Raw genomic sequence first — 15,990 nt, 5'->3', positions numbered from 1 at the left:
TCAGTGGTGTGCTGACTTCTTTCATTCCATTTTGTATCCCCTTGATCTCCATTAGTTGTCTCAGCACTCTAGCTAAAACAAGTACTATATATATTGAATAGATATAGAAGGAGTAGATAACCTTGTCTTGGTCCTCATTTTAGTGGAATTGCTTTGGTCTTCTTGCTATTTAATTTGATGTTGGTATAGGTTTTTTGTAAATTGCCTTTATTAGAATTACATATGTCCCTTGTATCCCTGATTTCCTCAACATTCTTTTTTTATATTCAAAACAAGCAATGGGTTTTTATTTAATATACATTGTAAGCGCTCAAGCAGACTTAATTTAAAAAAAGTAACACCACTGCTTAGAAATCAAGGAGAAAGGACAGACTGTAGAAGAAAATAGGTGACATAAAGAGAAGCTGAGTAGCTTGTATCAAGGGCTCTTGACTGGAGATCTCCTTTGAGTAGGTTTCTTGCAGGTTTTTCTTAAATGCTGTGGGCATTTCCCAGAGTTCTGCAGCATGTGTGTTCAAAGGGCTATTAATGTTATGGCTCTGGATAGAGAACCAGATGGTCCTGACATTATATACTGGGTATCCTTGAGGATATCCAGGCAGATGGTGCCCTGGCTGTCCTCATTGGACTGGTAGCAGGGTATGAGGAACTTCACTGTAGGTGCATTGTAAAGTAGCCCCTGGGGAACTCTAGGGAAAGTTTATACTTTAGGTCTTCAGATACAGTGCTGGTTGTTCCAAGGATGGTCCTTATCCATTTGAACAGGTTGTCTGATTCAGGGAAATGGAAATTCCTTTGTTAGCAGACCTCATGAGTGTCATCAGCATCTGCTGTGGCCTCTTACTATAGGGCCTGGAGGTCCCCCCATGCCCCCTGCCCCCTCCTCCTTGGGCTTGGCTCCCTCGCCAAAGGCAGCAATTATGGCTATTGCAGTTTTGCGAGGTCATCCCAGACAGGCAGTGGTGTAGAGACGAAAGAGCAACTTCTCCAACATTCATTATCATGAAGGGGTTTTGGAATTTTGTCAAAGGCCTTTTCTGCATCTAATGAGATGATCATGTGTTTTTTATATTTCAGTTTGTTTACAAGGTAGATTACATTTACTGATTTTTATATATTGAACCATCTCTGCATCGCCTGGATAAAGCCTTCTTGATCACTGTGAATAATTTTTTCAGTGTGCTCTTGTTTGCATTTTGTGTGTGTTTTACTGTGTATTTTTGTATCTGTATTCACAAGGGAAATTGACCTGTAGTTCTCTTTCTTCGTTGGGTCTTTATGTGGTTTGGTTCATATTATGTGGCCTCATAAAATGAGTTGAGCAATATCTCTTCTGTTTTTATTTTGTGGAATAATTTGAAGAGTATTGGAATTAACTAATTTTGAAAGTATGACTGAATTCTACACTAAAACCATCTGACTATGAACTTTTTTTTGATGGGGGAGTTTGGTGGTGGTTGACATTTAATGACTGCTAGTATCTCATTGGGATTATAGGTTTGTTTAAATTACTTCTAAACTTTAATTTTGACATTTTACATAGTTGTACCACCAAATATTGTGGAAACAAATGAGACTCATATATCATAATTGTACTGCATTCTTTAAAAATATGATAATGCTCTTTGGGGCATAAATTCTGTTACTTCTACATTTTATTCAAAATTCAATAAATAGTTTGGGTTTTAAATCATTAAATAACTCATGAAGGATATTTCTTCTAATCTTTTCATCTGTGTATCCATAACTTTATCTATTCAGCCAGGTGTCTAGCTATACATTTGAATTATTGCAGGATGGCTTTAACCTTTTGCTCCTTAATTTCAATTTATTTGCAATTTCTCTTCCTTGGCAAATAAAGTTTCTAGAGTAATAGTGATCAGGTATTAAGCGCCTAAAATGCTCAGGTAATAATAGGAGAAAATCTAATAGCTTGGTAGAAAAGGGAAAAATACAATTTAGACAACAAAATTCTGAAAGGAAGGATACTGATAATCATTAATGAACTCTACTGCATAAGTTCCCACCTCTTTCCTATTTTATAATTCATAAACACTTCAACTGTCAAAAGTATTTTTCTTTCTCACACATTCTTTGAAAAACTTTTACAACTAAGCTTATAAAATTTTCTTCCAAATATGTAACATGGAATTGAATCACTAGTGAGGCTAGATTAGGCTAGACAATTTTAATTGTTTATCCCCTGCAGCCTTGGTTAAGTAAAGTTATCAGTTACTTTTACTGGGATCTAATTTCCTGTTTGTTTCTTTCTGGAACTTCCATTGAGGTTGCCATCTGTTAATAATAATATTTCTTTAAATAAATGTAACTTTTAAAGTCTCAATAAGCATAAACATTGCTTGTTAGATAGTGGCTTGACATATTTAATTATCTAGTTTCAAAAATTTCTTGTAAGTTCTTACTATTAACACAACTTCAAAGTCAGTGTGTGATCAGATGTGTGAATGTACCATGGTAGTCCCTTATCAATGTCCTATTTTCTTTGTTACTTGTAACTCTTTTGTTATGCATCATTTTCTCTGAATGACACTGGAGCACATTTCATGGTATTGATGTCATCACTGCTCAAATCCTGAAACTCAAACTATAGAATTTCATAATTCTTTTAAAAATCTATAGTATTCAATTTAGACTTGTTGGTTTTTCACTTACACTTTTCATTTTCTTCTTCCAATGTAAGATTTGTTTTCTCTGCTGCCATTAATGTCATCTCTCTTTCTATATTCTCCCTTCATGGGAGTCTCTGAAATTTCTCTCCTATGTTGAGAGCCCCACGGGCTGGCGGTTAATTAACGTGTGAATGTTAGGGACAGACAGACATCCAGCAGTGAAATGAGTGATAATGAACTTTCTTCCACCTGTCAAACCTGACTGTCTTTATAAGTTATTCTCATACTGTAAACAGTTCCTATTTTTTCAGAAGGATGGGTGCCAGTGACTGATCCTCCACCTTTATTTGTTAGTAATCCTAGAGGAAGAAAGGTTAAAGGCATCCCTCCCAATCTGTGTATTAACTCAGGATAATAAAGAGGTTGGTCTTGTGTATAGGTCATATATCCTTTCAGGAACCAATCACAGTGGTTGGAGAAAGTGGTTGATCTGATTGGCTAGCCTAGCTTAACCATGAAAGAAGAGTCAAATAATTGCTAGCCTCCTATGACCACAGGGAAACAGATATATTGATTAACAGTTTAAGTGCTTCACCGAAGAATGGCAATCTGAGGCCCCTAGTTTCATTTGTAATACTAAAGACGCAATTCTACTTAGAATGTGCTTACTGTGTCTAAAGCTCATTGTATAGGCATGAAAATTTGTACTGTCTTTGTTTTCTAAATTGAACATGATAAATTGTCATCCTGAATAAAGATTGACTTTTGAGAAAATATATAAATATATATTAGTCTATTGACAGTGCCTAACAATGACAAGTGACAGCACAAATACAAGGATCATACAAGTCAAGATTGCCTAAGAGTGGAACAATATAAGAATAGTGAAATCTATTTTAAATCCATTAGAAAGGCTCCAATAGGTAACAGTAATGATTTTTACATCATCCAGGTCAGAAACACCAAACAAGCTGCTACTTCACTCCGAAGGATCCATTAATCATAGTGCCTGCACAAATGGTCTTTCAAAATGGACCACACCTGTGGTAGAGAAGATGGGGATCTGTGAAATGTTCAGACAGAGGTCCACACAGATATTAAACACAGTGACAGCTTATATAAAACATTGAAAGTTGTGATAACATCAGAAAAAATTAGCAAAATGAATGAAAAACATTTTAGCCAGACAAATGATTATTCATTTTTGGTACCCTGCAAAATTTGTCCCATGCTCAACATAAAACTCAACACAATTTTTACCCAAATCTGATTGGGTGGTTTCACTGATTGACTTTATCATCTGTTGAATCAAAGAGACCCTTCCCAGAGGCTTCAAAATTCCTCCAGATGTCAGCATTTGTGTTTCACCTGCAACCTTCAGGTAGTATCCACTGATGTGTGCGTTGATTCAAATGTGTTTTATTCTAGAGTCAGTTTATGCCAATTCACTTGTTATTGTAAGAAAATAAATAAATTTTAATGAATGTGAGTAATATTTCCCCAAAAGATAGTTGTTTCTGAGAAATCACAGTTGAATCTATTGTAAAATCTAATTTTCAAAAGTACATTTTAGAATTGAGGGAGTGTCTTCAGTACCTCCTCAGAGTTGGTCCCACTTTGTTTTAGCTCAAATGTCTTCTGAATTCAGGAAGATTCAGGAAGCTGAATTAGGAAGCCTAATTAATTCCTTAGCAGGCACCCTTGCCGTTTGAGTTTTCCACATGTTTTGCCAATGAGAACTCTGGGGGGAATCAAAGAAGATTTTGAATGTTTGTTTCCCTTCTCACACATCTCCTGTGAATCATAGGAGTCTATCTCCTAGACCAAAGTTCTCACTTTTGGGTATACAGAGGTCTCTCTTTGGTGACCAAACCCTCTCATTTCCTCTCAAACATACAGGTGGCAATGCTGCTCTGTTTTTGCCAGTCCATGCTCTCTGTGTTTATCCATGCTTTGCCTAGGTTTTCTTTATCCATCCCTTGTTTAAGCTTACACATTGTGAGTGTGCCTTCTGTTTCATCCAAGTACTCCAATAGATAAAAGGCCTGGAGAAAGGTTTAAAAAAATGTTACCACTAGTCGATTCTGGTGGCAAAATTTGACTTCATTGTTTCCTATGCTGATAGAAGAAATCAAAACCCTTGTCTGGCATCAATGGGAGGAGATGTCCCACTGTAGGGGAAGGCTAGGGTGTGAGGCAGGAGTGGGTAGGTGGGTGGGGGAGCTCCCTCACGGAGTCAGGGGAGGGGGGGAGTGGAAGGTTTTGGGGAGGAAACCGGTAGGGGGAATAACATTTGAAATGTAAATAAGCAAAATAACCAATAACAAAATATAAGAAAAGAAAAAGAAAACTTTCAAATTACAATTTCATATTCATAAGCATGTGGTTAATAAGTTCCTTACAGGCACATGTTCTGTTCCTACTGCTGCAGGCAAAACCGATTATTTATAGCTTTGTTTAATTCAGTGTCTGGCAGCGGATTTAGTAAGTACTCATTATTGGTACCTCTTGAAATTTGGTAAAACAATAGCTTAGTTTGTGATGAAGAGCAATATCTTTTTCAGGTGTATGCTCTGACACAATCACCTGTCACTGAGCAGAAAACTTCGGGATGAGATTTGGGCAGAATATTTGTTAAGCATAACCAGATTAGACCATGTAGAAAAGTTTTATTCATGTTTTTTCACATCAACAGAGCTGAAGTAAAGCACGCAAATATAAATGTGTTAAATGGCATGAATCATGAAAATGCACGTTATTTTGACAGTGGAGCCATGTAGGTCATGGTGCCATATATACATATATGTGCCTATATCTGATGTCGTAATTGATTGGAAAATACCATGGCTGCTAATTATCTGCTGCACTGTGTTCTGGTGTTTCAACATTTTTCTGTGACACTTGAAAATATATTTGTGTGCTCACATGTAAGTACATGTCACGGTGCGGGTGGGAGGTGAAAGGATGAGCTCAGGGGTCAGTGCTCACCTCCCTCTTTTGAGGCAGAGTCTCTTGTTACTCAACTATGTATGCCAGGATAGTTGGCCTGCAAGCTGCAAGGGTTCTGAGTTCTCCTTCCTCTGTATCCCATTTCACAGCAGAAGCTTTGGGGTCATACACTACTACACACAGCTCCACCCACTACTTCATATAGCTTTACGTAGCATCCTGAGATCTGAATTAGATGTCCACACTTGTATGGCAAGCATTTTACGCCCTGAACTATCTCCTCAGGTCCCAAATGAGGTGATACTTTAAAAACTACATTAGCACATGCTGCGTATCATACTTTGCTCATTACTTTATATGTATAGGACCTATGACAATCTAGTGTGGTAAGTTGTTTATTTTTTCCATTCAAAGGGAAGGAACCTGAAGCACAGAGTTTAATGATTTGTTTAAAATCATTATTTATGCCCTTAACCTAGAGCTTTTAGAACCATTATCGTCTCATGTTTGGTACACTTTCCCTTCTAGAACCTACAAAAGGCTACCTTCCCCAGGTACATCCTACAATGAGAACACTTAATTTTGCTCACTTAAAATTCACGTGATTCATTTTATCTTTTAAAATTCACATGATTCATTGTATCTTACTTATTTAGAGACAGATTCTTACTGTACAGTATTGACTGTCTTAGAATTTACAGGGGTGACTTCAAACTCACAGAGATACACCTGCCTCTGCCTCCCCAGGGCTGGGATTAAATTTTGTGCCACCACACCTGGCCATATGATTCAGTTATCAGCAATATTTAACTGATAGGAATAAATATTTTTCATCTCAAAAAGTATCATTGGTGTATATGTGTGTGAGTGTGTGTGAGTGTGTGTGTGTGTGTGTGTGTGTGTATCACACAACAAAGAAAAAGAGGCAACGAACTTGAGAGAGATTAAGGATATGGGAATGGTACCTGGGAAAGGTTGGGAAAGAGAATGGAAGAGAGAAGATAATGTAATATAATTTTATTTTAATTAAAAAGTAAAGAAGTGTCACCTTAGTAATCTATAGAGGACTAATCTAACTTTAACCAAGGAGTATCTCTCTATGGGATCCAGTTATGAAATACTATATGGATGAACAGATGTAAAGGTACTCAAATCCGTTTAGTCTCTGGCCTATGAAAACATGCTGTGATTTTCTCTTCTTTTACTGTGGCAACCTAGGAGACTAAAGGTGTCCTATTGTATCCTTATGCAATGGAAAAGAGTGCTTAGCCTGTTCTCAACTGTAAAGTAATTAAAAATGAACTTTGTTATTCTGTGATGCATAACCAGAAAGGCTGTGCCACTAGTAAGTAGAGCAGAATAGGTGCCTTTAACCTATGGTTTTGGAAATGGCTGGATATGGCAAGAACATCAGTATTTTAGGTCATTACTGCTTGCCTTGGCAAGGTGATTGATTATACATGCTTGTCTCAGAAAGGAACTGGCCACTCCAAGACAGCATCAAGAGAATCAAAGTGTGGAAATCAGAGTCGTGCCATGAAAGATGATGCTGAATCCTTAATGAGAAGTCCCAAGAAATTGAATAAGGTCCTACTATAGCAAATCTCTGCAGGACATAGACTTATTACCTGTGGTTCCAGAGATTCTCCAAGACAAAAGGCATTGGCTTAAGAGAGACTGTGGTGACAGGGTAGGGGAACGAGGTACTGATCCAGGAAATAGACATAGGGTTTGAGAACTCCTTTTGTCAAAGAACTCTGCACTGTCACAGGGAGTCAAAAGTAAGCAGACAAGAAACATACTAACTTCTGAAGGGTTTGCATTGCTAAGGAAACTACAACCCTGGTTTTTAAAAATTCATTTGATCTTTTCAGACCTCAAAGTACTCTTAGGTCCCAAAACATTTGAAGAAAAAAAAGGTGATCTGCAAAGGCTATCACAGCTCAAATGTAAAGCATGGTCTCTACTATCCACATTAGATGTGGCTGGGGAGAACAATGGACAAAGGGGATGTCCTTGCCACAGAACCTTGGTTGGCAGAATGCCATGGTAAAAGACATTCTCTTTTCTCAGAGAGGAGCCCTGCTGATGGGGTCAGTAAGTAACACTGCATATGTGCACTTATTCTTAAGTCCCAGAACGAGCTCCAGTTCTCAAGTTGACAGTATTGTCAAGTTTCCAGATATAATGAGTTATCTTAACAGAAAAATTGTTGCTTTAAGTAACAGAAACAAACATTGTTTCATCCCTGGAATGCAAGCTTGAAATAAGTATAAATATACAATAAGATAATGATGGGCATTGAACAATTTGAAATGCATTATAGAGCTTGCATACTTGCTCTGTGGAAAATTACAATTGCTAACACCCCATTTGGAAAACTTCCAGTAACTGTCTAAACACTCAAGAAAACTAAAATTTCAGTGAATTTGAAAGTGATCATGGCATTATAAGATTGAATTCTGGCCAGCAGCTATATCCTTATGGTCTTATTCATATTTGATTTCTGTGCATAAAATCAATATAGTCTTGCTGGTTGGATTGAGGGTCAAACCAGTGTTCCCAAGGAGGAGCAGGCCAAAAGGAAATGTTATCTATATTTCTTTTGCTACCATTCTTAGTTTAAGGCTGAGAGGACTCATTATTTTACACCAAAATAAATGCCCTGCATGGTGGAATAACAGATCACATCTTTTAGAACAAGTCTTGAGATAAGATATGTAACTGCAAATGAATTCATGCTTACAGCAGTCATATCTGACAAGTGTCTCTGGGCTGAATCACTTGGCAGGAGCAAGTTAACTGAGAACTGGGGGATGAGAGAGAACAGAAGGAAATAAGGAGTGTGGGAGGCATTCTCCCATTTAACAAGATGGCTAGTGATGCCTTGTGATAGTTATATATACAGTCCCACTGGTCTTAGGACACTGCGTAGAAGAACTAGATGGTATGAGGACTTTTAAGATAGAAAATGCTGAGTAACTGTGACGGTGGAGTCATAGCCTACATATACCAATTAATTGCATTTTATATATTTACCTTCCTCCTACTCAGCTCTTCATTTAAATTTAAGTCAGCACAGTTCAAATACGAGTACATCATATGAAGATTAATGTATCTATCTCTAGATAGATAGATAGACATAGATAGATTAAGACAGAGATGAATATATCAACTCTACATGCTAACGAAATCCTCTACCATACCCTCACACTTGTCATGATGTGTTGAAACATGGTCCAAGAATGGAATTGTGAAGGAGAATTCTTAGTACTTGTGAGAAAACAAAGATCTTTTGACCTAAGTTTCTTCAAAAATACAGAATTTGTTCTTGAAATATGTTTTCATTCTCCTCCAAGTGTAGCAGATTGGAGTTAGTTCATTTCAGGTTATTCGTTATACTTGGCTATTTTTATTTGTTTATATGCTTCTGTGGAAAAACATGCTTTTGCTACATGCAGTTTGTCTGCCATGTGTGACTTGTACACCATGTGGAGCTTGTTCTTATAACTGTACACTTTACTCGTTGACTCTTCTTAACCCCCAGAATAAAAGTTGTCTGATGCTCTGAATAAAGTTGGCTTTAGTCTGCCTTCTTTATTGACTGATTTATTCTCCTAAGGCCCTAGAGCCTCTAAAACAGTGGCATAGATGAAAGTAAGATTGAGAACAAGCATTTGGGGTAACTCCGAGTCCTGCATGGTCATGGAAGAGATAGTATGCCATGTTTTCCCACCCCTGGAGCAGAGCCAGCAAGGAATTGGCCTCCACAAATGTTGACAGTTGCCAGGCATGAGGCTTGTTTGTATAAAAATGTGTATATTTTACTTCATGTTCCTCCTTCAGAAAATATTCTCCCTGCTATGGTTTTTGAGAAATGTCCTTTCTCAAGGTTAATGCCTAGGTTAATGACTCCATGATAATCAGAGATAGCATGAGTTTGGGAAGTAAGGGTCTTTAGCAAAAATAGTAAATTCTGTGACCTTCAGGACAGCCCTTATGGCTGTGGGAAAGAACTCTGAAAGCATGAGTTTGAAAATATATAATTTCTCAACTATGCAAAATATAAGGATGCAATATAAATTATATAAATAATATAATATATATAAAGGGCTTCACAGATATAAAAGAACAGTGGCAGCTGCACTATAAGACAGCTCGTCAGAAAGATACAAAGGCAGGCAGATTCAAATGCAGGCAGATTCCTGAGTTCAAGGTCGGCCTGGGACAGAGTGGTTCAGGCATGGTTAAAATGGTAATCTCAGGATGGGATCCCACACAGCTAAGTTTATTGTTTGTGCTTACAAAGGCAGAAAGATCTCTGAAATCATTTGCATGTTTTAAAAATGTGCTTCCTGTCTTTTTCTAAGAATCAGGGAGCTGGAGTCATGGAATATTAATTCCTGGGGTAATTAAAAGGGAACCTGGAGTAAATGACTTCATTAATATGTAAATAAAAGACTGGGCTTTTGGTCTGTGGGAGCTGAACTATTACATGAGCTGCCTGAGCTGTCCAGAGAAAGCTGTCTTGAGCAGAACACAGACCATCAGCTTGTACCCCACAATTGATTTCAAGTCATTTTTTTTCTGCTTTCAAATACCCCTTCTCTCAGGACCCCTCTTCAAGATGAGACTGGTCCTTATGTCATACTGTAGGATGCACTCTTCTATCTCTGAGCTGATAAAGAGGAAGAATGAGAGTCTGAACTGTATAATTTTTTCATTTTCCCTTTAAGAGAATGAAAACCAAACAAAAACCAACCAACCAAACAAACAAAGGGACATGAACAAAGACTAGGATCCAGAGTTGTCATAATTTAATCATGGCCTTGTCTCCTGTTTCCTTCCTTGCTTCTATTCCTGTGAGTTGGATTTCTGTCTCTTGTAATTGAAACTCTCCTAACTCAATATATATTTTCTATCACATCAGGTTTTTAATCATTCCTCATAATTTTCAACTCCAAGTCTCTTCAGGACTACCCATATTAATTTTAGTTTTCTAGTGCTTGCTGTTTTTTGGATTTCAAGGTCTTCATACTTCCTGGTTTTTCCTGATTTTTATAGGAATATTCTTCATAGGCAAAGATTCTCATCTGCTGGCTTAAGAAGCATGTTTGGAGTTTACTCCGTTTTGGAGTTTGATTTGCCCATTTAATTTTGTCTCTGCCTGGCTCTTGTTTAGATATTCAAGACACTGAATTTTATACAAGGAATGGATGTATTGCCCTCTGATATATGGTTTGGGTTTCTCAATGTGCAACAGAACAGAGGATTCAGGACAACTCCTGAGCTTTTGGATTTCCTCCCTCACTGGATGCTGGATCTCTTCTTACCTCCCAGGCAGCTCTTGCCAGGTAATTCTTGTGTGAATGTCTGCTAGGGTCTGTAAGTTGTTCCTACCACTAGCTAGCTGCATAGGCTGTGACTTTCTAACACATTCACTAGCCAGTGAAAAGTCTCCTCAGGACCTTCATAAACACATCACCTTTACTATTCTTCTGAATGTCCTTGTTTACATGGATTATGTTTCTCAAAGTTTGTACAATAGCATCTTGTACAAAGAAGGACTGAGAGGTAGCAGTGATTTTACATTCTATTCCCAGCCTTACCCCTTAAGAAATAATTATTTATTAAATATCAGTCTATTACTTGTTATATCCTGAACACTCCACTTTAACATTTGTGTTATAAAGATGAATGTGGCACCATAATATGTTATCCACAAGAACTCAGAATGAACTCTTGACAGATACAAATCTGCCATGCCTTGCATTTGAACTTCACAGACCCTAGAACTATGAGAACTAAATATCTGTTGTCTATAAGCCATATAACATTTTTGGTCTTTTCTGAGACAGGTTTTAACTGGGTGCTCTGGAACTCACTTTACAGACCAGGCTGACCTTGTCCTCGGAGGTACACTTGCCTTTTTCTCCCAAGTGCTGGGATTTAAGTCCTGCATGACTATGCCTGGCTATAAGCCACATAACTTATGGCATTTCTTTATAGCAACCCACTTGAAGTAAAAGAGTGGACAATAGGCAACAACACTTCAAGTTAATAAGCATAAATCAAGGGGGTGAACCTTATGTGAAAACTAATACATGTATAGGTTTGAAAATGTGTATCTAACATTGCAAATGATGGGGGTGAACTTATAGGGAAGGTCATGAAGAATGCATATTTATTTACTTATTCCTTCATCAAAATATAGGCTTTGCAGATGTTAAGAGTTCACAGCTTTATTTTGTAAGGCTAACAGAGGAAAATGATTGCTGTCAAGGATAAATTGAATGATATTTCATATATTAAATAGAACTAACATAACCTGGTATATACATCACAATAGTAAGAAAGGGAGACCAGAATCATTTTAGATGGATGAAGGTCATTTTTTGATTCTAGAATACTATTTTTTCATTTCTGAATTTTTTAAAAAAATATTTTATTTATTTACATTCCAGTCATTGCCCCACTCAGTCCTCCCTCCCTCCCTCCCTCATCCCATTCCTCTTCCTCCTTGTTTCCAAGTGGCTGCTTCCCCCACCCCACCAGCCTCCCCCTTCCCTGGGGCTTCAAGTCTCTCAAGGAATAAGTGCACTAGAATACTATTTTTACAATAAAGGACTTACATGTTTTTAGATACTGAACAAAGGATCACTCCTCAGTATTTCTGCTAGGATAACATGTAGAATCCCAAAGAAAGGACCTCATGTCCTTACCACTGTATACCCATAAGTCTGTGCTTCCCTCCTGTAGCACTCACAATGCCGTTTAAGAGGTCCCTGTGCTCTCCATGTTTCTGTCATATGCTATTCCAATATCTTATTGCTGTAGCCCAGGGGACTCCAATACATCATCTTCCCTCTTCTGTCTGAGCAGTCGCCTCTCAAGTTCTTTTCGAAAACTTTATCATGTCTGACTTTAAGTGTTTTCAACCAAGTCCCCTCAGAACACTCTATCTCTATTAAAATCAATTCCTTTATGTGAAGCTGTATTTTTACTTGCCTTTTGAGGGACAGGGAAAGAATAATTTAAGAATTCTTGAAATATCTATTTGTTCCTTTTGAGAAATGGATGGAATGTTCTGAAGTTTCAAGCCCTCCCAAGACTTATGGAAATGTCGTGAAGTAGCAATGTTTTTGTGCAGTTTTTTGCCCCCATATATCCATGAATAGATGTGCTCTACATGCAAAAAACAGGCTTAGAAAGAGCTGAAAGAAATAACATAGAACAGGAGCAGGAAAGCCATAGTATAAATTCAAAACCTTGCAAATGCCAGTATTATATGTTGAGATTAAAATAGTGCAATGACTAAGTAATACTGCAGTAGATGAATGGGATCATTGAAATGTTAACAAGATGACTTTAGGACATAACAAGTTGACATTAGATTGTAACAAGGTGACTGAATGTAGTGTATAACAAGGTGACCTTAAGGTATTACTTATTCTTTGGGACTCAGTTTTTTCTACATAAAATAGAAAATACTTCTACTACTACCTGTACCACATAGTTATTTGAATATTAAATGAAAATTGCCTGTAAAATGTTTAGAACCATGTTCATGTTATAATGATTATTACAGTAATTCTTATTTGCTTATCTGCTGGTTCACTTCCTACCATTTCAAATGGTTGGGCACAATATGTTTCCAAATATTGCATGGAAAATTTAGGAAATAAAAAATGTAGGTTTAGATTTTAAAATATACATACTTTTAATAATGGTTCTCAAACACTTTGACCCTGCTTCTAGCCCATTGCCCAAAGGTGTATGTGTGTGGGGAGGGGTGGTGGTAAATAGGACAAAAGAATATAGACCACTTTAGAAGTAATTCCTTGGCGGCAATTCCAGTCTCTGTTGTCAGGTTGCCAGCAGTCCAGTTCAGTAACATCAGGATACCAAACACAGACTAGCAGTGGTGGCATAATCCAGCAGAAACCATTAGGCCACCACTGAGTCAACATTAGTCAGCAGGAGTGGCCAGGACCAGCTGTGATACCAGGAGAAATTCTCTGCCATGCCTCTCTCAATGAAGTGAAGTGAAGACAGGAGACATTGCAATGCTAGGTATGCAAACCCCTGTCACTGTTCCTTGAGTCCTATTTATATTCTCTGCAAACATCACATGTCCTCCTGTGGGTCTTGTCTCAGTAAAACACCATGTGAGTCTGTATCACATGACACTACTAGAAACTTCCACTTCGAAGAAATTTATAATTTAAAACTGTTTAATGTTCTAAGTAGAAAAATGAAATTCTGTGTGTCCTTTCTCTTCCCAAACCAGGACATAAATAATCTTTGTGTAAAGCCTGTCATCACTGTATGTTATCTGCCCAGGACATGAATAATCTTTGTGTAAAGTGTGTCATCACTGTATGTTATTTGCCCAGGTCATGACAATCTATGTGTACAGTGTGTTCTTACTGTATACTATCTGCCCATTTGTCACTTGGCAGCTTCCTTGGTTATTTGTCACTACTACTTGTGTTCAATTAATTCTTTCTTGGGGGGTGCATCAAACTTTGTTGATGGTATTCAAGAGTAGGGGAGAACTCCAAGGACCCTCCTGCTATTTTGGGTGTCTGGGATGGGAATTGTGAGGGAGATGCTCAGTGTTGGGGGCTGAGTTGGGATGGGGACTCCTCAGCAACTGAGGCCCTCTCTCTTGCTCTCAGTGACCTTCCTGGGGTGGGTGGTTCAGGATTTCTTAGAGGCCATGTAGGCCATGAGGTTCACCACCTGTTGCTGTAGCTTTATTCATTATCATAGCAGGAAATGAGCTTTACAAAGCTGTCGTTGAGAGTAATGCCAGCCCCATCATCAAAGGTGGAGGAGTGGGAGTTGCTGTCGGAGTTGCAGGAGACAACATGGTCCTCAGTGTAGCCCAGGATGCCCTTTAGTGGACCCTCAGCTGCCTGCTTCACTGCCTTCTTGATGTTATCATACTTGGCAGGTTTCTCTTGGTGGTATGTAACATCCACAGTGGATACATTGGGGTTAGGAACATGAAAGGTCATGCCAGTGAGTTTCCCATTCAGCTCTGGAATGACCTTGCCCCCAGCCTTGGCAGCACCAGTGGATGCAGGGATGATGTTCCAGGCTGCCCTACAGCATCACACCACAGCTTTCCAGAGGGGCCATCCATACACAGACTTCTGAGTGGCTGTGGTGGCATGGACTGTGGTCATGAGCCCTTTCCATGATGCCAGTTGTCATGGATGACCTTGGTCAAGGGGGCTAAGCAATTGGTGGTTCAGGATGCATTGCTGACAATCTTGAGTGAGTTGTCATATTTCTTGTGGTTCACACCCATCACACACATGAGGACATTGGCTGAAAGGACAGAGATGATGACGCTTTTGGCTCCACACTTCAAGTGGGGCCCTGCCTTCTCCATGGTGGTGAAGGTGCCAGTAGACTCCACAACATACTAAGGACCAGCATCACCCCCATTTGATGTTAGTGGAATCTCGCTTCTGGAAGATGGTGATGAGCTTTCCAATGATAACAAGCTTCCCATTCTCAACCTTGACTGTGTCATTGAATTTGCCATGGGTAGAGTCATACTGGAATATATAGACCACATAGTTGAGGTCAGTGAAGGGATTGTTGAGGGCAACAATCTCCACTTTGCCAAATGCAGAGCAGAAGGCAACCCTTGTAATCAGGCACCCAGTATGGACAAATCTGTTCACACTGACCTTCACCATCTTGTCTAGGAGATGAGGCTGGCACTGCACGAGAAGATGCGGCTGTCTCTGGAACAGGGAGGAGCAGAGATCCATTCAAATAATTTTTATTTCACTTAATAATTGCTCCAAATCATGAGGTCATAAATACTGGAAATTTGGAAACAACAAGAATAAACTGTAATTCAATACCTTTATATAAAAAGAAGAAAATTCTGTCCCTAATAAGAAAAGGAAAATAGTGTATGCTGAAGTAACATTGGTGAGACTCACGCTTCTGTCTGTGAAGTTATAATACTAATACTGGTTTTGTTGTCATACCTCACACTGCAAGTATTACTGCCATAGTACAGGAAAAATGAATGGAAAAGACATAGCAGTTATAGATGCGTATGATGGGGCATGCGTAATCTGGGTTGGGTACTATCTTAGGTTGAGACATCTGAAGTCTAGGACTGTAACCTTTGGGTTTGAATGAAGACTTCCTGCCCTGTTTTCTGACTGCCATTGCAGATACTATTCTTGATTTTGTTATTTCTTATCTTCTCTACAAGCAGGTTTGCATCAAATACTACCCATGCATTCTTCTTTGACTTCTTAAAGCTCATCCCCTTTCATTCTTACTGTTTTCTTCCACCTCCATTGTGATATTGGCAAATCCAATAGATACTTTTAAGTATTTGTGTACTTCAAGTTCCAGAGACATTCCATGAAAA

At 38.4% G+C, this 15,990-nt stretch overlaps 2 pseudogenes; both read right to left on the bottom strand.

Moving 5' to 3' along the window:
- Positions 1 to 347: 347 nt before the first annotated feature.
- On the bottom strand, positions 348 to 821 carry LOC116888186 (annotated as a pseudogene).
- Positions 822 to 14,279: 13,458 nt separating this feature from the next.
- On the bottom strand, positions 14,280 to 15,295 carry LOC116890091 (annotated as a pseudogene).
- Between the last annotated feature and the right edge of the window lie 695 nt (positions 15,296 to 15,990).

This window comes from Rattus rattus, chromosome 1 (genome assembly GCF_011064425.1).
Source record: "Rattus rattus isolate New Zealand chromosome 1, Rrattus_CSIRO_v1, whole genome shotgun sequence".
NCBI classification, from domain to species: Eukaryota; Metazoa; Chordata; class Mammalia; order Rodentia; family Muridae; genus Rattus; species Rattus rattus.
This window is presented reverse-complemented; position numbering and strand designations above follow the sequence as displayed.